Here is a 9,852-nt window from a genome sequence, read left to right on the forward strand (position 1 = left end):
CCACAGACAGCGGTGGTCCTGCTGGAGGGACCCTCACGATCACCTAGGGTAGCACCGCCCCATTTTAATGACTGGGAGACTGAGAACCGAGGGTCACAAGCTTGCCAAAGTCACCCAGAGGTGGCACCACTGGTCTGAACCCCAGTCGCTTGTTCTCTGCATCCCCATTACTTCAAAACGTCTTTATATGGGAGGGTCGCGCTGTTCTCACCGCCCCCCCCCACTGTACCCCAGGTCTGGAAGACCTCAGCACCCTAAAGCCCTTGGGGAGCCAGCCACTTCCGAGACCATCCTGCCGCCTCACTCCAACTCGCTGAGGAAGGAGACGGGAAAGAGCATCTCCTCCAGGGCGGCAGGACCTAACCTGCAGTTAGACAGTCAGAAGCACTTCCCAGGGAGCCTGGCCAACATCCCAGTTAAGAGAGGGAGAGACAGAGGCACCCTGGAGCTGGACTGAGAGCTTATTGACTATGAAACCTCCTCCGGCTCCTTTGTGCTGATCCCTGGAAGATGCGGCTGGCATAGGGGCCACAAGGCTGGAACCACAGCGACGCTTCCCCTCCCCGGCAGACCCTCCCCACCCAAAAAGATCTAGTCCCAACTGCTCTGGGTGACGTACAGTCAGGCCCCACCTTACCCCACACCCCGTACACCTACACGTACACCCTGATTCCCACAGATTCCAGAACACACCAGATGCTTCCACACCCCTCTGCCTTTGCACGTGCTGTTCTCCCTGCCTGACACGCTCTTCCTTCCACTCTGCCCAGAGAGTTCCTGCTGTTCTCCAAGTCCAGCCTCCATGCTGCCCCCTTGGGAAGGTCTCCTGACGTTGCTGCAGAAGTTGTCCTCACCCACTCATTCATTCATCCAGCACGGGGCACAAGTATGGTTCTTACTAAGCGAGCTTGGGAGTCAGGCCCACCTGGGCTCCAAAGCACTTAGGAACTGCATGATCTTGGGCAAGCATTTTATTTAACCCGTCTGTAAAATGGGGGCCCTGACAGTCCCTCCCCTCGCAGGGGCAGATCAAGTGAGGCAGGTGCACGGGGATGTGCAGCTCATAGCAGATGCTCCGTAAAAGCGGCCATCCCTTCTCAGTCCTCCCTGCACCCCTGGGCAGACCCCCACAGCACATGTCCCACCCCACGCCCGTCTCCCTCACTACCCGCTGTGCCCTCGCAGGCGGGCAGCCAGGACTGAAGGTCCCTGGCAGGAATCTTGGTGTGCGAATGGATGGGGGAACACAAGCCCTCTGAATGCCAGCACGGTGGCAGATGTGTGCCCGCTGCCTGACACACCTTCCTACAGGTTGAGCAGAGGAGGGCGCGTGCACGGGGGAGGCAGATAACCTGTGGTCTCTCTACCTGGCCAGAGGCCTTGCCTGGTAGTGGCCCGAGAGTGTGGGGCAGGAGGGGCAGGCGGGGGAGATGGAGGCAGGGTGTCTGTAGCCCCAGAGTGTGTGTTCCTGTGGGACCAGACCTGACGCAAAGGCACTGGGCACCAGTTTAAGGAGGGGGTGGAGAAGGAAGGGGAGGCCTTGTGGCTGTGATGTCGCAGGGGCTGAGAAGAAACATCTGGGGGCGGTCACCTTGCTTGGCCTGGTGCTGCAGCCTGGTGCCCTCCTATAAGGAGGGTCCTGTGGAGGCTGAGGGAGGATGGGGAGGCACTAGGGAGATGCATGAAGGGCAGCTCTAGGCAGGGAGAATGTCGTGGACTCAAGGCAAAAGGGTCCCTTGTCCACCATCCAACATTTACGTGACTGTGGACAGCTCACCTCTCCTCTCGGGGCCTTGGTGTGCTCACATGTAAAGTGGAGAGGATCATACCCACTTTAAGGGGCTATCCTGAGGGTGATTGAAGTCTAAAGAGGAATTTGCCCTTGTTCATCCCATGTCTGAGTAGCTTCCAGTAGGCAGGGGTGGGGAGCTGGGGGGAGGGATGGGAGACAGGCGTGCAGAGGCTATGACCGGGGGGTGGGAGGCTTGGGCATCAGAACCTGGGTAGCCCTGGGCAACTTGCTCGTCCTCTCTGGGTCTCAGAGCATCATTGAACACAGAAGCAACCCCTGGATGGAGCGGGGGGGTGGGACGAGCACCCCCTGAGCACAGGCTGCATGCTCAGCGCTACTCTAGGCTTTCACGGGTGCCATCTTCTTTAAGCCTTACCAGAATTCTGAGACACGGGCCCTGCTGCCGATGGGAAACTGAGGCACAGGCTGTATCATTATGGGTGGTGTGGCCTGGGTGGCCAAGGATATCGATCTGGAAGGGTGAGGCCTGCTCTGAAGTTTGATGGACAGTGATGACAGTGAAACCTCTGTTCAGCCAGAGCATCCCACTCATTCTCCACTCGCATCCGCTCCTCACAGCACCGCTAGGAGGTAGAGACGGTGACTAGCCCTTCCACCCACCTGCCCACCTGGGTCACAGGGGAGGAAGCTGAACTGAGCCCTGGCGAGAGGAAGGGCCTTGCCCAGGGTCACTCAGCAAGTAAGCACCTGTCTGACCCAAGGTTTGAATCAGCTGCTAGCTTCTGGGGAAAGGTCACTGCAGGCCTGCAGGGCACTCACTAATGGGCTCACTCCGAGAGGCAGGTCAGGCCTGTCCAGTCCCTCGGGGGCCCTGAGGGCTTGTGCCGAGGGCCTGGAGGACTGGATAGGAGAAGCACCTGGCCAGGAAGGTGGGACATCTGGGCAAGGGCCACTTCGAAATGGCAGAGTCACAGAGTTTAGAGGTTTTGGCCTAGGGAGCTCCTTGAAGTCCAGCCAGCCAGTCCTACAGATGGGACACACTGAGGCAGCAGCTGCTTAGATGAGAAATCAGACCAGGACACAGCTGGCCTATCTCAGAACTCTACAGCCTTGAGCAGTGAGGACTAGAAGTAGGGAAAGGGAATTGGGGGATCCAGAGGGCCAGGACCCATCCTAGCAGGCTGTACCCTGGAGACAGAGGACTGCAGGGGTCTCTCCCACCCTCTGCTCCCACCCTCGCCCACCCCCCAGTACTCAGTAGTCACCAGGGTGGAATATTTTAGCACCTATAGAAAAACTGCCACAGACGGCCTGTGGCAGCTGTTGCTAAGGAGACGCTCCCAAAATAGCCCCCCTCCGCCAACCTTTCCCGCTGCTGCTCCTGCTGTGGGGAGGGGAGGAGGGTGGCACACACGCCCTGGCCCCAGATTCACCCACCCACCCCTGCCCCCGGTGCCTGCAGCCGTCAAAAACCCGGGCAAGCCAAAGACCTGGGCAGCCACAGGTCTGCAGAGGGGGCAGGAGCAAGCCTGAGCGTGCTTGTGGTCTCAGCCATAGTCTTCGGCTGGCGGAAGGTCACCCGACTGGAGGGAGGTGGGAAGGAAGAAAGCTCCACACCCAAGACCCGCAGCAGGGGCCTACACACGCACAATCACGGACCTCACAGTCTCACACGCCCTCCGGGCACACCACAATTGTGGACCCATAATTGCCCACCTAGATGTGCACATACACCCTCAAAGACACAATAGATGCATGGGTGAACACAAATGCCACACGCACACAACACATACCTGCAAGCACATGCCACAGCCACAAACACACACATGCACATACACAAATATGTGTCCTAAATACATACACGCCAGCATATATACACATGTACACACACACAGCAATGTGTACACAACCTCACAGCACATGAACACACACCTGTCCAAACATGCCCAGCTTGGGGCATTCAAAGGGGATTCAGTGGTGTTACCCATGGTCTCTGTCCAGGGGCCATGTCCTAGGGCCTCCAGGCTTCCTCACTTGGTGAGGAACCTCTGTGGCCCAGACACACGGCAGAGATTAGGAAGAGGTGCAGAGGAGGCGGGTGGAGGGTGATATCTATGTGAAGCCCTGTATTTGGATGGTCTGGGGGGTCAAAGGATCCCTGGTGCCCGGGAGCCCTGTCCTGGACCCGTCCCCTGGGAACTGGAGCAAGGGGAAGGGAATTCTCACCTGCAGTCTGGTCACCTCTGGGCATGGAGAGAGAGTTCTGAGCCCCCCGGTTTCTGTGCAGCCTGTTGGCAGTGAGGCTGCGGTTGGGGCTGGGATGCAGATGAAGGCAAGAAGGCAACAGGGTGGCCACTGTGATGGTCCTCCACACGTGCAAAGCACTTCACAGTTTGTAAGCCACTTTTACACATTATTTCACATACTTGGTAAAAGCTACTCTGAGTGGTGGTGTTCCCACCTCTGAGACCCAGACGAAATTTTGAAGACCACACAGCAAGTTGCTAGCAGAGCTGGAACCAGAACCCAAAGAGGCGCCAGCACCCAGCCCTACGTGCCTTCCACTTAGCTGCGCTGTGAGAGCAGGCCATCGGGGTGCTTGCTTGGCTCTGCCCCTGATAGGAAGTCAAGCCAAGCCTTCCATCTCCCCACCTGGAAAGCTGAAGAGTGAATCCCGGGGGTGTGTTCAAGCAGTAGTTTGTGGCCGCAGCCGGGGCTGGGGAGTGGTGCCTGATGAATGCCCTCGGAATGCGCGCGCAAGGACGAAGGGAGCTCAGTCGCTTCCCTCCGCGCTGGGTCAGCCACCGTCTCTCTCCAGCCGCGCTCCTTGGCTCCGGTTTAAAAATCCGGGTTCCGGGTCTTCGCTAGCACCTCGCCTCTCGGGAGCTGGGAGAGCGGCATGCGGTTGCCTTGGGAACTTCGCCCGGGCCTGGGCGCTCCACTCACGACTCCAGGCGGCGGGCGCTGGGCCCGCGCCGCACGCGGAGAGTGGCTTTCCGAATCTCAGAGACACCTGTCGCCAGCGGCTAGAGGTGGGGACCGCGTGGTGGCTAGGCTTGTTATGTTTTCCTTTTTATTTATGGTGTAACCTAATACATACATCTGAAGAGTACAGATGGGTGATTTATATATGCATCGTGTAATCAACACTCAGATCAAGGTGCAGACAACTTCCAGCGCCCCGGAAGGCTTCCTCCAGCCGAGAGGTTATTTATAATTGTCTTCTTCATCTTCTTTCTCCTCCTTCTCCTTCTTCTTCATCTTCTTTTTTGTACTTCTACGGGAATAAATAGACAAGGGAAGTGATCGCCTTCCAAGAACACAAAATTTCCGTTACTTTTCCCGGCCGTCCATGGGCCCCACGTCCTGTAAAGAGGAGCAAGGGCTGTCGTTTGTCTCATGGTTTACTCTTTGCAAAGCGCTTTCGACACTGAGCTAACCTACTGCCCTACGCAGTCAGTACTACTTGGTTTGTACCCGGGTTACCGATGAGGACATTATGACTTGGGGAGATTTGACTAAATTGCCTAAATGATGGAGCCTGAGACTCCAACGAAGGTCTTTCTAACCTTGACGTTGATCACAAACCACCCCCGCCCCGCCCCGCTTTCCCCTGGTCATTGGCCTCTTTTAAAGAGGGATACAACAAATAAAACGCACTGGGAGAGCGGGTTGTATGATATTTCTGCGCCCATTGTGCGTGTAATTCCTTCTGCTTGGGACTCTTCCCCTACGTTTTGTCCTTGAGGCAAACGAGCTCTTACTCATCCTTCAAAACCCACCAGAGCATCCTCTGGAGTTTTCCTAACTGAAATCCTCCCTCGAGACTCCCCCCAGCCCAGGGTAAGACTCCTTCCTCTGTGCTAGTCCGATACACGATGAAGCGCCCACCTCCCACAGTGCGCCCAAGGGCTCCCCGCGGCTGCCTCTGAGTTCAACCTGCAAGGCGTTCCGCTCACAGCTGGTTTTCAGGAAATATTTGGAACTGACAGCGGAGAGGTTTTGGAACGTTGGTTTCCCCGCTTTGCAAAAATGGGACCCGCAGTGGCCCTGTCACCTGTCACTCAAAAGATATTGGAGGAGAGGAGGAGGGCTTCGCTACCACCTGGGGCGGGACCGCCGGAGAAAGGCTGACCTCAGCCCACCGCATTCAGTTAGGGAATGGACTCGTCCGCGGCTCTCCCGCAGACCTCCGGCTGCCCCGGAAGAGTCCATTCCCTCCGCGGGGAGCGTCCACTCGCAGAGGCCAGGAGCGACCCTAGGGACACGAGGGAGGTCCCAGGACGCCCGGCCCCACGGCTTCCCCTTTTCTCCAGGGCGCTGCGGGGCAGAGGCACAGATTAAGTGGTGAGTGTCCTCCGCATGGGGATTTGCACGCTTTCCTTCCGCACAATGGGAAGCACCTGGCAGGGTATTCGAACCCAGTGGTGGAAGATGCCAAAAGGCTACAACAACGAAGAAGAAGGTTATGCACACTTTTTAAAAATCCTCCCCGGGGATGTTTATTGACTTTAGAGAGAGAGGAAGGGAGGGAGAAAGAGAGAGAATGAGAGAGAGATCAATCTATTGCCTCCTGTACTCACCCCAACTGGAGGCGGAGCCCTCAACCTCAGAATGTGCCCAGACCAGGGATAGAAACCTCAGCCTTTTGGTGCTTCAACCAACTGAACCACATGGCCAGAGCTACATATATTTTTTAAAAAAGAGTTGAACAAGTCCCCCATGCGTTCCTTCATAAATCTGACTTTGAACATACGTTTTGCTTTGTTAATGAAAAAAGAAAAAGAACCCTTGCCCTTTGAGCTGAAGGAAATTTCCCTTCTGGCTTCTCCTCGATTGTGTTGTTACAGCAGACATATTTTAAGTGTCGAGAACGTGAGGCGCGAAGGGGTTCGGGACTTCTCTGGAACCGCCTGGCATCAGGGACAAAGAGAATCTGATGGTGTGTGGTCCAAAAGGAGAGAAGGTTAGAACCTGATGGTGCCGGTGGCCGATGTGCCAGCATGGGCCAGGGCCAAGAGTGTTAAATGAGGAGGATTTTACCTATTCTCTATGGGAGAGCAGAGGGGGGATGGTTGAAACCTGTTCCACCCTTCCCTGGCTGGTGTGGCTCAGTGGACTGAGTGCTGGCCTACACACCAAAGGGTGGCTGGTTCAATTCCCAGTCGGGGCACATGCCAGGGTTGCAAGCCAAGTCCCAGCTAGGGGGCACACAAGAGGCAATCACACATTGATATTTCTCTCTCCCTTCCAGTCCCCACTCTCGAAAAAATAAATAAATAATTTTTTTTAAAAAAGGAAAGTGCTCCACTTTGAAGATGGGCTAGGTATGAAAAAGGCGATGAAGGCGGTCTGATTATTAAGGAGAGAGTGGTAGAACTTTGGGGAAACGAGGTATACGTGACCTGGGGGGGGGGGCAAGAGACAAGTTTGAGCCTCGATTTGGAGCCTCATCTGGAAAGGGCCGTNTTCAATTCCCAGTCGGGGCACATGCCAGGGTTGCAAGCCAAGTCCCAGCTAGGGGGCACACAAGAGGCAATCACACATTGATATTTCTCTCTCCCTTCCAGTCCCCACTCTCGAAAAAATAAATAAATAATTTTTTTTTAAAAAGGAAAGTGCTCCACTTTGAAGATGGGCTAGGTATGAAAAAGGCGGTCTGATTATTAAGGAGAGAGTGGTAGAACTTTGGGGAAACGAGGTATACGTGACCTGGGGGGGGCAAGAGACAAGTTTGAGCCTCGATTTGGAGCCTCATCTGGAAAGGGCCGTGAGTTCCCTGTCTTGAGATACAGGGAGTATGGATTTGATAGGGAAGACTAGATACAAAGAGGCCAAGTAACCACTCAGCAATACTTCTTTAAGACTTCATTATCCCCATTAACAGATGGGAAAGCTGAGTCCACGCTCCAGGCCGCAGTGGCCACGAGATCTTGGCCCTGGGGCCACTTATCCTGAGTTCTTTCCCCTTCGCCCTTGTAGCGGTCACTCTGCAGACCTCCCCTCACCCTGGCCGGTTCCCTTGTGGCCCCCTGGAGAAACAAAGCGAAGAGGAAGTTTCTAGCCTTGTTCCTGCCTTCGCTGGCACTTGGAGTTGCTTCTCAGGAGGGCAGATGTTTCACCAAATGGCAAATGCACATGCTTTTCCCTGGCTCGGGCAGGAGGTGGGCGCTGAGAAGATGCCGGCTGGTTGGGCAGGGAGAAGTGTAGCCACACCTGAGGTTTTAAATAGCCACCACCTTCTCCAGGAACTAGCTGAAGGCGGGGCATCTGGGCAGAGTGGTGGGGGGAGCAGTGAACGGAGCAGCCCATTCAGAACCTGCCACAGCCCCAGGATGGTTGCGTGGCCCCTCCTACCAGAGGCACTTGGACCGACCGACTGCCTCACTTCCCCAAGCCTCAGCAGCCACCACCTGCAAAGTGAGGACCCAAAGGGCACTCAGAGGGCGCCCGTGGGGGCCAAGTGGAGGGAACCTTCCTAACTCGTCTGACCCATGCTGGCACCCAGCAGATACTCACCAGTCGATTGCTGTTGTCACCCAGCCTCTGTGACAGGGCAGGGGTCCCCACCGCAGCATCCCCGACAAATGGGACCCCCCCACTTCTCATGACAGGGAGCTCCGCAGTTAGTCCTTAGTTAATCGCTCCTTAGTCCTCACACCTGCCATGACACCACGCCGTGTAACGTGACAAGCCAGATGCATGAATCCTGAAGCCAGAGTGTGGGCTGGAACCCAGGCTCCAAGGTTCGGTGTCTGTGACCTTAAGCAAACTACTTACTCTCTCCAAGCCTCAGTTTCCCCAGTGTGAAGTGGAAACAATAACCGTACCTCCCTGGTGGTGGTGTTCGGATGAGGGCCTCTCAAGCTCTCGAGTGTGCACGGATCACCCAGGGGGCTTGTTTAACCCAAGATTCCGATCCAGCAGGCCTGGCCGGGGGCTGAGATCCCCTGTTCCCAGAGGGTGAAGCAGATGAGCTGGCCCTGGGACTATGTTCTGAGTTCCTAAAGACTGCCATGCCTTAGGGCATCAGGATGAGGGGCCATGAAGGGGCGTGAGTAGAGGGCGTGGAAGGCCAGTAACTTAGGGAGCGATTAAGGTCCCAAGTGGGAGAAGGGAAGAGGGTGGTGGTGGGTAGGCTCCTTGGCTTGGATGGTCCGCTCCTGCAGAGGCAGAGACCAGAGAGGGTGACTGAACTGCTGAGGACACACAGCACTGGGAGGACTCCTCCCGCCCCTGGCCCTGCACCCTTCGCCTCTCCTGCCTCCCTGCTTTCTAGCTGACACCCGGACCCCGCCCCTGCCCCACCCGGAAGCTCCCTAGAGTCTTTCCTGGCCTGTGCTCTTGGCTGTATTTTTTAAAAGATTTTATTTATTTATTTGAAAAGAGAAGTTGGAGGGAGGGAGAGAGGGATAAAAAATATCAATGTGTGAGAGAAAAATGGATGGGAGGCTCCTCACACCCCCCCACCTTGGGGGCCTGGCCTGTAACCCAGGCACGTGTCCTGGAGGGGAATCCAGCCAGCGACCCCTTGACCCCTCCGTTGTAGGCACAAAGCCCACCCCGCGGAGCCACACCAGTGAGGGCATGTGCCCGTTTTGCATCTTGTCACACCAAGAAGAGGGAGACATGAGGAAGGTCACCCTGACACCAACCTAAGGGTCCCAAGGTTCCATCGCTCCCGTCCGAAAGGTCAGGTCAGGACAAGGCAGCTATTCGAAGAAACAGGGGGGCCGGGGACATCGGAGTCCAAACTCAGGATGGCGACGACGGCAGTGGGTCACCGCGTACCGGGTGCTTCCAACCTGCCAGGCTCACGCGGCACCCGCTCCGAGGTTACTGGCACTAGGTACTGATGAGGGAACTGAGGCACAGAGGGGGCCGCTGGCTTGCCCAAGGTCACCTGCCCGAGGACCCCGGGTTCTGAGGAGGAGAGGCACGGCCCGGCCTCCAGGCGGCCGCCCCTCCGCGCGTCGGCGGCGGGCCCCGGGCCGGAAGCCCCCCGCCCGGCCAGGCCGCCCCACCCGCCCCGGAGCCGAAGCTCTGGGCCGGGCCGGGGGCGGGACGTCGGGCGGCGGCGCTTCCTGGCTCCTTGGTCC

The sequence above is a fragment of the Sturnira hondurensis genome, unplaced genomic scaffold (assembly GCF_014824575.4).
Source record: "Sturnira hondurensis isolate 20B ecotype Veracruz unplaced genomic scaffold, ASM1482457v3 Scaffold0017436, whole genome shotgun sequence".
NCBI lineage: Eukaryota > Metazoa > Chordata > Mammalia > Chiroptera > Phyllostomidae > Sturnira > Sturnira hondurensis.